Source organism: Camelus ferus, chromosome 30, assembly GCF_009834535.1.
Source record: "Camelus ferus isolate YT-003-E chromosome 30, BCGSAC_Cfer_1.0, whole genome shotgun sequence".
NCBI lineage: Eukaryota > Metazoa > Chordata > Mammalia > Artiodactyla > Camelidae > Camelus > Camelus ferus.
Genome location: NC_045725.1, coordinates 9,084,403 through 9,089,573, shown reverse-complemented (window position 1 = coordinate 9,089,573; position 5,171 = coordinate 9,084,403). Strand labels below are relative to the sequence as shown.

Sequence of the window (5,171 nt, the reverse complement as noted above, 5' to 3'; positions counted from 1 at the left end):
GGTATCGTGCTAGAATCAAAATAAGATAGCTGTTGTCAAATCTTAGCACAACTCCAAGTTCATTATCTTTTCCTTTTGCAATACTCTACCTCCCTGATTCCACTGCCCCTCTTCTTCTCTGCCCACCTCTAACCCCAGCCCCAGGTCATCACGCTGCTCCTGGGGCCCAGGGCGCTGACTGCAGGATGACCGTGTCTGCCTCTTGTCTGTGCTCCTGCCTTTTCCTGCATCTTCTTCCAATCAAACGTTATCAGCCCTAGAGTTCACTCCTTGTATTATTTGTCACAGCCATGATGTCACAGCTTCCATATAAAAGGAAGCTCTCCTTTTGAAACCTGTTTACCTATTTGAAAACTGAGGTCATAGGGCAAACCACCCCCACTGAGACCTGGAGAAGCAGGCAAAGCCAGAGAATCCCAGCCAAGATCAGCTTATCTGGAGCAGAAGCCACTGGGCCATAAAGGAGTGGAAATGCTCAAGTGCTCATTTTGACAAATTGCTAGAGGCTGAGTGTGGACTAGAAGGGGATGACAAAAAGAAACCTATCTAGGAGGGGTGCCTCGTCCTGTGGGCATCACCACAGGACTGAGCTAAGGAAACCCTTACTTTCTCTCAAAGGGCTAGAAGGATACTGTCATATGAAGTGAAGTAAGCCAGAAAGACAAAGAAAAGTACCATACGATATCACGTATGTGGATTCTAACAAATGAGACAAATGAACTTATTTGCACAACAGAAACAGATTCACAGACAGAAGACAAACTTGTCGTTACCAGTGGGGAAAGGAGGAGTGGAAGGATAAATTGGGAGTTGGAGATTTGCAGAAACTAACCACTATATATAAAATAGATAAACAACAAGGACCTACTGTACAGCACAGGGAACTATATTCAATACCTTGTTAATAGACTATAATGAAAAAGAATATGAAAAAGAATATATATGTGTGTGTGTGTGTAACTGAATCACTATGCTGTACACCAGAAATTAACACAATATTGTAAACTGACTACAGTTCAATAATAAAATTTTTAAATGAAAGAGAAATGACTCAAAGACAAAAACTGAGGAAATTCATCACCACAGAACTGCTGTGGTGCTCGCTTCAGCAGCACACGTACTAAAATTGGAACAATACAGAGAAGATTAGCATGGCCCCTGCGCAAGGAGGACACGCAAATTCATGAAGTGTTCTGTATTTTAAAGATCTTATGGTAGCTCACAGAGAAAAAAATGTGACAATGAATATACATATGTTCATGTATAACTGAAAAATTGTGCTCTACACTGGAATTTGACACAACATTGTAAAATGATTATAAATCAATAAAAAATGTTAAAAAAAAAAAAAAAAAAAAAGAACTGCTGTGTTTGAAACACAGATTTTTAGGCAGAAGGAAAATGAGTTAGGTCAAAAACCTGGATCTCCATAAAGAAAAGAGAAGTGGCTGAGATGGAAAACAAAATGTTTCTCTCTCTTCACTGATCTAACACATAGGAGGGTAAAATAATAATAGTACCAATGTGCTGGGTGATTACAGCATGCAGATGATTGAAGTAAATGACATCAGTGTCCTAAGGGACAGGAAAGAGGAGCTGGGAATATTCTGTTATAAATTACCAGGACCATACGTGAGGCAGCACAGTGTTAGCTGAACTTGAATTTCAGTTACGTTTAAATAGGTATTGCAAATTCCAGGGAACCACTAAAATGTTTCCAAAGAAGTGTAACTGCTATGCTAAAAGAGGGAATCACATAAAATGCTCAATTAAAACCAGTGAAGGTATAAATAAAGGAGAAACAAAGAACAAGCACAAGAAAAGGAAGAAGTACAAATATGGCAGAGATCAACTCAACTACATCAGTAACCACTAACTGTGAATGGCCTAAATACACAAATTAAAAGATCAAGTACGTCAGAGTGGATAAAACCAAAGAAAACAAACCAAGACCCACATCATACACGGTTTTCAAGGAAACAATTTAACTACAAAATGTCCATCTAAGGATCTCATTCATTCTCTAACAAATGTCACTGGGGTTGTCAGGTGTCAGGCATTGCATAAATGTCAAGTTGTCCTTGTGAAGATTTCACGTTCCAGTTTAATTGATCTGTCTTGTGATCGAGGTATGTTGTGCACTAAATATCTGTGCCTCCCCCACCTGCCAATTCATATGTTGAAACCCTAACCCCCAAGGTGACTGTATTAGGAGACAGGACCTGTGGGGAAGGGATAAAGGTTAAATGAGGTCATCATCCTGTGGCCGCAGTCTGACAGGGCCGGTGCCCTTACAAGGAGAGGAAAAGACACGAGAGTTCTCTCTCTGCCATGTCAGGACACAGCAGGAAGGCAGCCCATCTGCAGGTTAGGTAGAGAGCTCTCACCTGGAACTGGAAAGGGTAGCACCTGGATCTTGGACTTCCCAGCATCCAGAGCTTTAAGAAAATGAGTATCTGCTGCCTAAGGCACCCAGTCAATGAGATTTTGTTCTAGGAGGTCGTGCAGGCTAAGGAAGGCATCAGCATCCTAAAACCCACCAGCTGTCCAGACAGGCAGCCCAAGTTGAGAAAAACCACTCGTTTTTCTCATCAGGAAAATACAAAAGTCAAACAAAACAAGAAACTATTCCCTGCGTCCACATTTTTTTTTTTAATTGCCTTTCTCTTGGTCTTTCTCTCAGATACTCCTTGCTGGGCCTCCGTTCCCTCTGCAATGCACTTTACTCTGCCTTCTGTCACCTTTACCTGCACTGAAGATTCCAGTGTCCTTCATGACACCAAAGCCAAGAGACAGTCCAGTCCTCTCCCCTATAACGCGTCAGCAACTCGGACATTCCTGAGCTCATCTTTTTCTCTTGTTCTCTGTTTTCTTCTCCACATTCATTCCCCCTGTCTTTTATTTCCACTTATTTTATTTTCCTTTATCTCTTGAAAATAATGCTATAGTGACGTTCACATTCTCAATGGTGAGACCAAAAAAGGTGAAGATTTTGTCATGAATACTTCCTATTTTCATTAAGAAAGTAAATCGTAAAGCTGAAATCCCCTGTGGCATTTAATGCAAGAAATGTTCCCTTGTCCTTGCCCCAGATGTCTATCTTATCACACACTCTGTGTAAAGTCATTAGCCTTTCTTTTCTAATTTCACATGTGAATCTAAGTGTGGGGGGGGGGGGGAGAGGGGGAAGATACGTGTGTGTATGCACACTTTATGGGACTATCTGACTATTTTTAAAATGTTTAAATATTAACAGGGGGAGACACAGACCCACCCCTTTTCCTGCACTTGGTTTGCCCCAACCAACTTCTTATTCTCTGTCTGATTATTATTGGTTAAACTCAGAGTTGTTTGCCCCTCTGAAACTAGCTAAACAAAGAGAAGATATTTCCTGTTCAGCTGACTGAGACCTCCCCTACTCACAAAATAATCCCAACTGTAAATCATTCCATCTGTAACTTGTCGACTCTTTATAAATGTCTATGACAAAACCGCCCTGCCAGGCACTCTGATCTTATCTGACGTGCTCTCCCCACTGCAACAGCCTGAATGAAATCAATCTCTTCAGTTTCCCAGGTTTTGTCATTGATTGTGTCATACTGAACGTGGGTTTCCTGCCTTTTTACCAACAAAAACAATTCATACCATGTATGTCTCAATGCACTGTTAAGGTACATTTATATAGATTTTTTTTAATTGAATTAATCTAGGAATATTTAAATAATGAGATTAGTGCTTATTTGTATTACTAGCCTATTGATGGATAATTAGATTATACTCAATTGTTCGCATTCAGCGCCTGCAATGTTTACTTGTCAATGTCTTCATGTGCTTATGTATCAGTTTCCCCCAGTTTATAATAATAAACTTAAAATAACAACATCATATTTCAAGTGCTTGGCACGAGATTACATTTTATCCTCATAATATTTTGTAAGTGCCAGTATTATTCCTGTTTTACAAATAGAAAACTGAGACAAAAGGTTATGCCATTTGCCCAAGGAGAAACAGTACTTTCAGTGAGTAGGAGTGCACAGTTTTGATCTGTTATGAGACCAAATTGTTTTCCAATGTGTCTGATCCGTTTTATTCTTTCACCAGCAGTGTATTTAAGTGTCCATTTCCCTGTATCTTCATCAATAAGTGATAATGTCAGACTTCTTAATTTTTCAAGAATGATGAGTGAGAATTATTTTGTTGTTTCTATTTGATTTATCCTGATTAATGGGTATTTATTTTCCCTTCACATTTTTTTTCAAGTTTGGAATTGCTTATTATTGTTCTCAGCTTGTTCTTAGCCAATTTTCTAATTTGATTGTTTGAGTTTTCCTCACTGATTTGTGGGCATTCTTTAAATATACCTAGATATTAATGCTTTGTCCAACGGATAGGTTAAATTTACAATTTTCCTCTTATTTCTTGGCTTACACAGAAAGTTTTAAAATTGAATGTAGTCAAACAAATTTAAACATGTTGATATTTATATATCATTTAAGGATACTGTCTCTCCGAAGTTTATAAATATATTTTTTGTTTGGATGTAGATATGATGGTAAATTATCTTTTCCACCTACCTTTGGTCCTCAGGTAGCCACCAGATGGAGTGTTTGGGACTACAGCACAGACAACTCAAGCTTATTAAGTTTCAATTTTGGTTACAGAGGGTTAAAAGAGAGCAATTTTGGGGACTAACCTAAATATTTTTGCCAAATAGAATTGAGGGTCGAGCACAACTGAATGATCCCATTGTAATTTTATTTCCCAAATATGTCTTTTTTATAATATTGAACACACTGCCTTCCATTCTTAATTTGCTAAGATTTTTATCCAAGATTGGATATCTGGATACAGTTTTTTGATGTACTGAAGAAGTGCATATATTTTCCCCTGTTAATCTACTCCTGTGGCCACGTGCAGTATTTGATTTTTAAATGGTAAACCAAATTTGTATTGTTGGAATAAGCCCAGCTTGGCACTCATCTTCCAGTTCATGAATTTGCCCTTCTATTTTAAAATGCTTTAAGATTCATCCATTCAGCTCCAAGTTTTATTTATTGAACTAATCACATTTAGAATTTCCATTGAATATTTTTTATACAATAGAATTCTCTGATGTAGTTCCTTACCATGTCATCTAATTTCTGGCATACATAAACCATACACAGTTCAAG

General features: G+C 38.3%; 1 non-coding gene across 1 annotated transcript; it reads left to right on the top strand.

Annotated features, from left to right (window-relative positions):
* Positions 1-1,096: 1,096 nt before the first annotated feature.
* On the top strand, positions 1,097-1,203 carry LOC116660696. The gene has a single exon (XR_004316310.1). It is a non-coding gene; the product is annotated as a U6 spliceosomal RNA (small nuclear RNA).
* Positions 1,204-5,171: the final 3,968 nt, after the last annotated feature.